This window comes from Buceros rhinoceros, unplaced genomic scaffold (assembly GCF_000710305.1).
Source record: "Buceros rhinoceros silvestris isolate BGI_N320 unplaced genomic scaffold, ASM71030v1 scaffold6241, whole genome shotgun sequence".
Classification (NCBI taxonomy): Eukaryota; Metazoa; Chordata; class Aves; order Bucerotiformes; family Bucerotidae; genus Buceros; species Buceros rhinoceros.
In genome coordinates, this window is record NW_010393640.1 from 93,755 (window position 1) to 105,120 (window position 11,366).

General features: G+C 39.8%; 1 protein-coding gene across 1 annotated transcript in view; it reads left to right on the top strand.

Annotated features, from left to right (window-relative positions):
• EPHA3 (EPH receptor A3) overlaps nt 1-11,366 on the top strand; it is a gene marked incomplete at its 5' end in the record, with an annotated part of 145,659 nt that overhangs the window by 58,052 nt on the left and 76,241 nt on the right. The window lies entirely within an intron of this gene.

The window sequence follows — 11,366 nt, forward strand, 5'->3', positions numbered from 1 at the left end:
AAATTACCTAATTAAAAATGGCCCTAGAAAGGGCCACATGTTTCTTTTTTAAACCTTTTCTTGGAGAAAGTTCTATTTGCAAGAAAACCTGAAGTAATCAAAGGGTAGAGAAAACTGGTGAGGGAGCTGTACTGTATATTTTCACAGATGTTTCAGAAGCAAGGGGAAAGTGGGTGATAACAGGGTGATAGCTGTTATTACAGCTTTTTAAAAATAGTTGTACATTAGCCATACACAATGAAACCACCATGGATAAGCATTCATATTATCTGAGAGATTTTTTTTCTCCTTCCCCCTCCACTTTGGAAGTCTTGTTATGATGCTGCAGAGGCTACAATCATGTTTCTTTAACCTTGTGAGGTGAGCACGTTGTAACCCAGGGGTTTTAGGAGAAAGATGCATTTTAAAGAACACTTTACTATTAGCTGAGCCCTAACTGCTATTCTGACTTTGTTGTGCCACAGTTGTAAAAGATGGAGAAAACACACTGCAAGAAAAATGAGGTAAAAATATCCAGACCTTATTGGACATTTTGGAGAGTGCATGGAGAGGGGGCAGGGGAGGGTTTTTACATATCCTACATTCACATTTAATAGTAATGGATATTAACTACTGATATTTTCAAGAGGGTAGAAAGAATTGGTAACAGCAGTTTCAGTTCTCTAAGTCTAGTGTCTTGTGAAAGTAGCTTCCATTTAAGAGCTGTTAGTAGTGCAGAAGTAGAAAGACTGATAGGTACAAGTCATCCTATAAGCCAGCAGTCTAGAATTTCTGTCCCTGGTTACTAGGTAGCTGGAAGTTTCTTTTCTTATGGTAGAATTTAAATAATTATTTTTCCCCTCTGCAGATTGAGAGTGAAAGAATTGTAGGATGTGCAGAAAGTGCTCCACATGTCCCTCTTTTAATTAGAAGAGCCAGCTCTGGAAAGATCCTTCTTCCCTGCGATCATCCATTGAATTTAATATTTGCTTCTGAAATTCAGAAGTGGCCACCTGTTACATTGGGTGAGAGTCTCATACAGAATGATCATGGTGATACCAGTCTGTGAGTACTCCTGAGAAATTGAGGATAGAAGTCAGAGGAGCATTGCTACAGATAAAGCAAAGCAAAAGGAGGGTGCCAGTGAGCAAACAAAGCAGTAACATTTCCAACTGCTTGCAGGGTAGCAGGAGGTATTAATATGATCATGGTGGGTTTGCCTAAATGTTTTCAGCATTTGAAGGGTTTGTATGTCCTTTTACCCTTCTTGGTTTTGAATTGTTAAAGCAGGAAGTGGAAAAATTAAAACGAAAACAATGGTGTAGTTAAATCCTTTGTGTTTAAAATATTCTTCCTTCAGTCAGAAAACGGTATGATGTCCATAGACCAAAAGCTTTTGTATAAAACAGTGAAGAGTTGTGAAATATATTTTAATGCTGTTCTTCCGTTCTTTTTCCCATAAAGTGCAGTGGTGTTCCCATAAAGTGTTTCCCGTAAAGCGCTGCTGTGTTGAGCTTCAGTGGCATTGAAAACTGTTAAGTGAACTTGTGGCGTTTTATACTACTGCACAGAATCATTTGTTAGAGAAAATATATACAGAATGCAATACTGGAAACTTAGTTTCTTCTCCCTTCTGATGAATTTTCAGCATTGCAAAGTGAATGCGGAAATACTCACTTGGAATATGGAATGGAGAATATTGAGTTCTTGTTGCCATGATTGTTTGTACAGCTTCCCCACTACAAGGAGAGATTTAATTCTCTAGCAAATACCCTGTAGAATGCAATACATCAGATTCTTTGTTTTCTAAACAGCTGAGATTCTACTCCCCGTGAATTCACACAGGTATCAGGCAAATGAATAAAAATGCTGAACTGTGGGTGTTTTTATAATTTACATTTAATTGTTTTTTTGTTCAGTGGATAATTGCTTACCCTGCAAAGCTAGACATTTTTAATATATGCATAAAAACTGCATGTTATGTAATTAAGAGTTTTCTTTTTAAGAGGCAAAATACCAAGGAAGTCCAGATAAAAGCTAAAGCATCTAATGTATAAATAGTGCACTTGAGTGGTTAGATAGTTTTGCAAAAGCCTTGGGCTTTTCCTTTCAGCTGCGAGAAGAAGATTGTCAGTGCACAGATGTCCCCAGAGGCTATAACTGTTTAATTTTCAGGCTTTCCACTGGAAGGATGAAAATACAGTCTGTGAAAAAGGCACATGAAGAAGAGAGTTTGTTATGACAATGATGAAGCCGTAATGTTTTGGTCTTCTGGTTAAAGCCTTTCTTTGGTAATCACTGAAATACCTCATTGTGTTTATGCTATGTCCTATTAAACGTGGTAAAATACAGATAATAATGTCTGGTTTTTTGTGGTTATATGTTTAATAGCTTTACAATAATAAAATCATCCTCTTTTTCCATTACCAGGGCTTTTAGAATCTTTGTTCTTATGGAAATATATAACAATTTTAGCAATGCTGACTGCACTGAGGTATTTGAAGGCTGGTGATCATGAGTTAAGTCTTCCAGTGTACCTGTTCATTTGCTCTGGAGACTCTTTACTTTGTAAGATCATGGCAAGAAAGGAGAACTGGGATTTTGCTTTAAAACTGCTCTCCAGATCTGAACTAAAACACTTATGTAGATGCACCCATTAGATAGCATTAATAGCATCACTAGCAAAGCAACGGCTGTTTCTTGTACACTGTAACGATTTATGACCGTGCTCTGTTACACTAAATTACGTTCCAGACTTATGTCAGCAAGTAGTGACAGCAGCTTTAACCCCAGGAATTTTTTTTATGCAGGTTGCAGCACCATTTCTCTTCTTAAGAGCTTCTGTTTCCCAGCACCAGTTTTCAGTGAATTCAAGCAGCAATATGTCAATGAAACTAAGAAGAAGGAATTCAGTAGCCCTCATCGAATGAGGCATAGCCACATGAATTTAGGTTTTAATCTCCCATCTCCTGTTAATCTGAGTGCCTTTTTTTTTTTTTTATAAGGCTTATATGTGTCTAGCCATATCTTGCATCCAGTGGTTGAATTCAAAAATATCTGTAAAACTGGGGAAAGTGTGCACTATCTTTTGGATACTGGAAATTAGAGATAAACTGAAAGTACTAACTTCGAGGTGTGAGAAAGAGAGAGTTCAAGAAAAATGAGTGTATAGATATTCTAGCCAGTGGTCATTAATTGAGCCATTTAATTTTACTTTACCTAGCAGCTGGAATATTTCAGTCTTATAAAATTGTCAGGTTTTATGTCAATGGGTTGCTTGTGACGGCTACTGGATTAACAGCTCCAGAAACCAAAGTCCTCTCTTTTTATCAACAAAACAGGTTAAGTGAGGGCATAGGGAACATAAGCTTCCCCCACACTGCACAAGCAATATGCCTCAACCCTGACCCAAAAGAATATCTCTAAGGGGAAAGGCATTTGTTAAATTTCTTTTCCAATTAATTTGACAGCTCTACTGAGACTACTAACAAAAGTACTAATTCACGCTAATTGCAGTAGTGGACCTATGTCATTGGGGAGTTTGGCTGAGCTCTTCATAGCATCACACAACCCACCAGGCAGCGTTTTGATTAGGAAGTGTCACTGGAAGAAAGAACATTGAATTTGGAGCCTGTTCTGCATTAATTTTTTTTGTCTGCAAAATGGGGACTGCAACACTCTCCTCTACACTTTAACAAGGGCAGAAAGCTGGAAAGTAACATTCAGTTTCAGTAAATGCAAAGTCATCTTCCCTCCCTCACAGAGAGGGGAAATGTAGTCTTTTTGTATGTCTGAATTAACTGTTTTGGCTTGGGATATGTGCATTGACACAGACAACTGGGAGAGGTAAGCCTGGTCAATGGATTGCTGGAAATTAAAAACAATGCCCTAAATGTGTTAGAAACAGAGAGTAAGAGATAAAATGTAGTCCAATATATAAATCAGCTGGGCTCATTGGAAGCATTATGAGAAGAATAAGAGCATTTTCCATGTGATAAATGACGCTGTAGAACTAGACATGAATATAATCAAAGGTGTAGAAGATACTCCTATAAAAGCTGACTGAAAAGTTTGGTTTGTTTGTCACAGAGAGGTTAAGTTCATGATAGATCTTTGTAAGGTAAGGAGTGGCTTAGAGAGGATATGTCCGGAGCAGCCGGTCTGCCTGTCTCATAGTAAAAACCAAGGATGTATTGGTTTGACTTAAAAGCTACCAAATATGATGGTGAATTGAAGGAAGGATGTGGGTTTTTTCACTTCACATTGACTACGTAGACTCTCTTGATTTTTCCACTGAGCTGGAAAGAAAATACCTTCCCGAGAACTTGTGTCCTGTGAGACAGAGGCCACCATGTCTACCAGGTCTGTTTGGTTTGCTTTGGGGGTGAGATGAGGTTGGTTGGTTGTTCTTGTTTGTGAGTTTGATTTTTGAAGAGTTCTGACAAAAAGAGGGGAGGTTGAGGAAAGACTAAACTAGAAAAGTACGTGGTTATCCTTTTGTGGTACTCTCCGCCTGATGTTAGAAAATATTTATTGTTTGAGGCTGTTGAGATCCTCTGCCTGGTTTGTCTTTGAGGAGCCACAGTATAATTTTAGTTCAAGGAAAAACTATCTTCTTACTTTTTATCTTTGCCAAATGGTCTTTTAAAACTTCCTTGTGTCTGTGTTTGTACAATGTTTCTTTCTCCTGTTCAAGTGGATGCTGGTGGATTTTTTTCCTGCTATTTAATTATTTTTTGTAAATACTTAACTGATTCACTAAGTATGGGTGGAATTAAGGTAGAACTTTGTTTATTTTGCTTTAATTCTGAATCAAGGCTGTAGTTCTCAATGTTTTCCTATTAATGAAAGATTTCTTTCCCCAAAACTGCCTTCAAAGAAGCTGAAATGCCTTATCCATTTTGAAACAACATATTTGAGTACTCAAAGTGAGAACAACTTTCCTGTAATGCTGTGTTTTAGACCTAATGTCTTCAACATTGCATTTTCAACAATGTTCCTGGTAGCAAACACAGCTGTAATGCCCTTCATAAAGAGATGCAGAAGTCTGCAAGGCATCATGTGGAGCTATTACCGACTGCAGTTGAAAGGTGCAGTGTTATTCCCTCAGGATAAAGCTATCTCTTATGTACATATAATTAATATGTCTGCCAGTAACAGTTATTAAACATAGAACAGGAATTGTTTCTGCTGAATGACTTGACCTGGGACTAAAGCCAATTTGAAAAGCATCTGATTAAAATATGTTAAGGTCACAGATCACTATAAAATATGAAATGGGGAGGAAAAAGCAGAAATGCACTCATGAGTAAGATTAAATATTCCTGAATATGTTTGGTTTTTTTTGGTTGGGGTTGGTTTTTTTGTGTGTGTGTGAGTGTGTGCTAGCAGCAGCTTTCAGATGTAAAGAATGAAAAGTGCTTATTCCAAAGAGGTTTTTCTAGAGGCATTTCAGTTTCACATGGCGCTGAATCTTTGCCCCATGCATGCTGCACAGTCCATCTTGCTGGCACAAAGGCTGGAGGGGTTGAAAAGAGTGGAGAGAAGAGAGATAATTTCCTGAGCCCTCAGATTATTGGAGATTATGGGTATTTCACTGTTGAAGGAGGCCTAGTGATAGGAAATAAATTGTTGATTTCTTCTAGCAGTGGACATCTGCAGTAGTTCTCCAAATCTGTCAGCGGCTTTGGCTGTAAATACTGTGTTTTCCAGTCTAGAAATGCAAAAGTACACACGATGCATGTTTCCTTCTGCAGTAGTTTCACCCACAAAGATAACACATTTTTCCAGTGCTCTTGCACAGCTAATAATAAAAGGAGTGGTGGGAATTAACTTTAGTATTTGAAAAGCAAGTTTCAGTTTTATGCATGCATTTTTAGAGTAAAAACTACGTCTCGTGTATGGGAAAGACTCTATGAGATTTTATTGGTTTGCTTATAGCGCTGTGCAAAATTGGCCAGGTTGCTTCTGCTGCTGGTCCCAGCATTACCTGTTTTGTAATTATTTCAGGTATTACGTATAGTGTGCTGAAGGCTACATGGAAGACAACGTAAGAATTCAAAGGATACTAAGAGTATTTGTAAGTTTTTATTTCCCCAACGAACAGAATAGACTCTGATGGACAATGAGAGAAAGCCAATGTCCTTACCGTTTCCTGGGGATATTCTTACCTTGGTCATAATGGGGTCCATCCCCACCAGAGCTTTTAGCCCTCACTGGTTTTTCTCAATCTTATTTCCTCTTCTCTCACAAGCACAGACAGTGTACGTGCCAGTGCCACATCCCAGCAAAGAGCAAGCATGCCCTGCCTTTGTAGCAGTAGCCTGGGATCTCCACCTGCTGACAAGCCCTAGAGCTGTCCCTGCCTCGTCCTCTTCTACCTTCAGCAGGTACAGGGAGTGGTCAAAGCGTAGCAGTGACATTCAGCCCTGTAACTCTATTTCTACTGTCAGGAGCAGTACTTAGGTTTGAGAGCTAGTCCCGTAAGTGGTATCTTACTGTTTATTTGGAACTGGTGTTAAAAAGTGTGCCTTAAGTTCAATGGAAATAAGAATCAAAAATATACTGTAATTTTCAGAAGCCTACTTGGGGTAGGTGTGTATGCGAGAAGGTACCTAGAGGCCCAGGAGAGCCATATATTGTGCATATATGTAACACCATTATGCGGCTTTTCATGTGCTAATGGACAATGAGAGCTGCTGAAGATGGTTTCCCTGCTCTGAGGGATTTTGCAGCAAACCTACGTTGTAAAGTATTATTTCCTCTTGTGCAGGGTGCCGTAGTGAACAAGAGAGCTAAAAATAAGTTAGTTTCAGTGTTGTGAATGACATGTAATACGAACTGAGGGAGGGATGACTCCGGGCAGAATTCTGCCTTCATTTCCCACGCTTCATGTATCTGAGCCAGAACTATACTGTATCTCTATAGCGTTATTTTCAATATAGCATGAATGGCTGGATATAATTTCATAGAATCATAGAGTGCTTTGGGTTGGAAGGGACCTTCAAAATCTATCTAGTCCAACTCCTCTGCAGTGAGCAGAGACATCTGCAACTAGATGCAACCAGAGCCCCATCTAACCTGACCTTGGATATTTCCAGGAGGGGACATCTACCACCTCTCTGGGGAACCTGTATCAGTGTTTCACCATCATTGAAAAAATTTCTTCCCTATATTTAGTCGTAATCTTCCTTCTAATTCGTTACGGAAGTGTGAAATGAGCAGTTTCAAAATCGTCATTTAAAGTTGATCATGATTTTAACCTTTTTTTGTTTTGAAATATATAAACAAGCACAAGAAAGGAAAGAAATGGCTTGCCTGAAGAAAATAAAATGGTTTTGAAACCTTTATAAGGTTAATCTATTTTGTTTGTTACGCCATCCATTTTCACAAGCTGACAGCTGTGTTACATCTCATTTTGCCTGTTCATGTGTATGTATGGGTGGGGGAACGTGCAATTCTGTTACTGGTGATGAACATAGTGCTGTTGGCATCTCCAGAGCATGACCATAATATGCCTGGTGAGAAAAAAAGAGCCACGCAAATGCTTTTAAAGGGGGCCTGAGAACATGGCAAAGATGCAAGGCTCTTCGTGGGCATCAAGGTGAGCCAGTTGGTAGCATTTGCTTTCCAGTACACCTGCATAGCCAAAGGTCATGCTGTGGCTTCAGGTCCTGTGTAAGAACCTCCACTGCTGCTCATTGACATGTCATTTCCACAGGTGACAGTGGGAGTGGTTTGCAAAGCCCCTCTAACAGGGACCACATGTGTGTGGGATGCTTCCCTGTCCTCTCTGCAGGGGATGGGGACTGAAGGCTTTTCCCAGGATTGCTGTCATCCATCTTGCTAAGCTCACTCTATGAGGAAATGTTAAAGTATCTGTGAGCTGTACAGGTTTATGATTGAATACCCTGCTTTACTAAACACTGTAGTTTAATGCCACAGTGGCATTTCACCCCTGGGCTGTTTTATTGAAGAGCAGAGGAGCAAAGGAAGGAGCTTGGTGAATGCTGCCTGTTGTATGCCTGGTTTCATCGGTGCATATACCCTTTCTAATGCACTGCAATGCTTGAGCCTTGCCTGGAAGCATTGCACCTCCATTCAGAGCACAAAAAGTAGAGATCTTCTAAGAAAGGGGGGTGCAATCATTTTACAAATAAAGAGTTGCTTTGACCTTGTGCAGGGGAATGGCCTCTGTCAGGCCTGGAGTACCAGGGCTTGAAAGCCATCTGCTCAGGCAGCACGGACTAAGGAAGTTAGCTGGTATTTATGGCTGGGAATTGGTGATGCCGCTCTGTGCATAGGGGGCTGCAGGGTCTAAATACTAAAATGCTCTTATTTACTAACAGCTCTATAATCTAATTTAAAATTCAAATTGAAATAAATCATTTAACCCTTAATTAGGACCATGTTTCCATCTCAAACAGATTGGTCACACACAGGCAAAATTCACTTTGCTGTTGAAAAGACAGTCACGTTACTTTAAGCAGTAACTACCATAGATTGCTACATGCATTTGTTTCTCTTTCACCAAAATAACATTCCCCACACTCTGCCTCTGAGGCAGACTCGTCAGTTATAGCTTATGGAAATTCATTTCCATACAGTAACAAGGACAACGGCAGTCCTGAAATTCTTACCGGTAGCTGACTTTGATAACATTAGCGTGGCTCACCCTCAAATAAAAGAGATTGAAATCAGACTGCATGCAGTTTTGAAATAATATAGCAGTTTGGAGTTATCACAGGAGTCACCAGGGCCAATGGGTGTCAGGCATCTAACTTGACAAGACCTTCCTAAGAAGCAAACCCAGAAAGCCTTGCTTTACAGTTTATGTTGTGTATGTAGAAATTCTCAAAGTTTTCCTTTACTCACTTTTAGTGTGCCAAGAGATTTTTCTTCCTGGCCTATTGTGTCTGCTTCCTCTTGCATCATTCTCCCTTGTAAGGGAAAGGAAATTTTCCTAGCTTCTAGAATAAGATGTTGAGAGAAAGCAACTGCTGTTCACAGCTAGTTCCCATGCTGAAATTACAGATTCTGTGAAGACTTTCTTTTTATTCTCAACCTGACTGAGACCAAAGCCATGGTATTCACCTCAAAAAGCCAAACTTTCTTCCATCAGTTCATGTAATCCAATTTTTCTGACATTAAAAAAAGAATGTCTTTTGAATACTTCATTTTTTTCTCTTTTATATCAAAATTTAAAAATTACTAGAAAAGAATAATAATAGTAAGTACATTGCCAGTATTTTCTGTTTGCAGCCCCCCTTCCAAGCTTCAATATCAAATATAATTGCTTTTTTTTTTTTTCTCCTTTGGGCTGCAATTGTGAATAATCTTAAATCAGTCTGACAGACAAAGACAGACAGTGTGAGACAGCCTGAGGGGAAGCTACAAGACTGGTATGCCCTCGCTAGGGCATACCAAGGCAGCAGGGATCTGACCGACTCATTCCCCTCATCCTGACTGCTTAGTCTGTACTGCAATAGCAGAAGTGCAAAATGATGAAATCCCTGTTCCTCTGGAAATGAAAAAGGCTGATCTTGTGTTACCAGAGTGTTTACTGCATGCTCCTCATTCTTCTTGCTTTTTCTCTGGCCCACACCACCAGCACCTTTTTTTAAATGAGGTCTATGAATTTTCACCCGTAGGATGAAAGAGACATCTATTAATGGAGCAGTTTGGTTTCTTCTTTTCTCTTCCTCTCCCCACAAAAACTGTCCACCTCTAATGAAAGCTTATCTACTTACGTTAATTTCATTGACATATTAAAATGTTGGTGGTAGGTGTTTTGAAAGTGTCCCAAATAAACAGTCTTACTGTAGTTCCATCCTGTAAACGAATTATCATGTGTTACAATTCTATGAATAAATTATGCTTGATAAGCAGTTGAAATTGTATCTTCTAGGAAGACCAACCACATGACAAAGGTTCAGTTTTAGATTAATCTTTACAATAACTAGTATATAAAACTATTAAACAATTTAAAAATTATACTGTATGTATTCATAAAAACATTTTTGTCTTGTTTATGTCTGTCCATAAGTATAAAAATGTCCCTTCCAGCTGAGCAGATACAAGCAAAACCATTCGAGTTTAATACCTAACAGTAAGTTTCCATGGGAAGTTTTAGTCAAAGTGCTGTGTAATTAGCTGGACAGATGTAGTGTGATGTTTATTCCTTAATTACTTAGTTACTAGTGCTGGTAAGTGCAGGACTGACATCCATTCTTTTTTGCTTGGCTCATTGTCTTAGGGCCGGAAATGACCACACTGTGCCCAGAGACAGTAAAATCATTGGAGGCTCCTCTGTCAGTGGGAGGCAAACCAAAGAGGCTCCTGCTAGGTACAGCACATGTATCGTGGGGTAGTATTTGGGAGGGAGTCAGATGTGAGTCTTAAAAGGCTGCAGTAATGACAACAACAAAACTAAAAATGCCAACTCTGTTTACTGCTGCATTTTTTCCTAGTGGAGTTGTTTAAGAGGGGCTTAGGTTTTCTCACGCTAATCAGAAATCCGTAAGCACCCCTGCAGCCTCTGAGGAGATGGAGTCATAAGAAATGCCAGCTGAAGGAGGACAGGCTGTGCCAGCTCAGTTGGGTTGGCGTTAGGCTCTGTGAACTTTGCCGCAAGGTCATTTTTTAGCAATTCTTCTTTCATAGATTGTCTGTTGGGTCCATGCTTCAGAGGGTCAAGCTCAGTATTGTTCCTTATGGGTTGCAGGAGACAACTTGAAGTGGGAGGTGTCTCTCCCAGCTGCTTTGCTACCATGGAAGTTGGAGATAGCAGCTGCAGCCAGGTGCCTTGATTTGCAAGGGCTGAGAAGCGCTGAAGTGGCTGAGATCAGCACTTCCTTGTGAAATGTTTCATCCTTCTCACACTGTGTTCAATGTGCTCAACCCGTAACATTGTGCTTTAGGCAGTGTTTGCTGTGGAACCAAAGCGTAGCAAAAGGTACACGTTTTAAGATGTGCTGCCTTTTGTTACAGTGTCTGTGTATGGTTGTGTAGGCATGAGTACAGACCTTCAGGTGACCGCTGTCACTCAGAATGCCATTACTTGGTAAACCTGCTGATTCTTACCTGATTTTGCTGTTCTCTTTTGATGCAAATGTGGCCCTGAATCAACCTAAAATGCAACAGGAGTCAACATGGAGGAAGTGTGCCAGGTGATAATGAGTCATCGCTACCCAGAATTTTTCAGAAGCAGCTTTTGTGGGTTCAAGCGCAATCTCTAGAGGACTGGGTTAATGTAATGCTTGTACAGACCATGGGAGTTCCTGATAGTATCAGATGAAGGTCACTGAGTGTGATGTGTGGTCCTTCAGAAACGGAATAGATCTTTCACTGTTCAGATTATTTTCTTGGGTTTGACTTGCTTAGTCCTG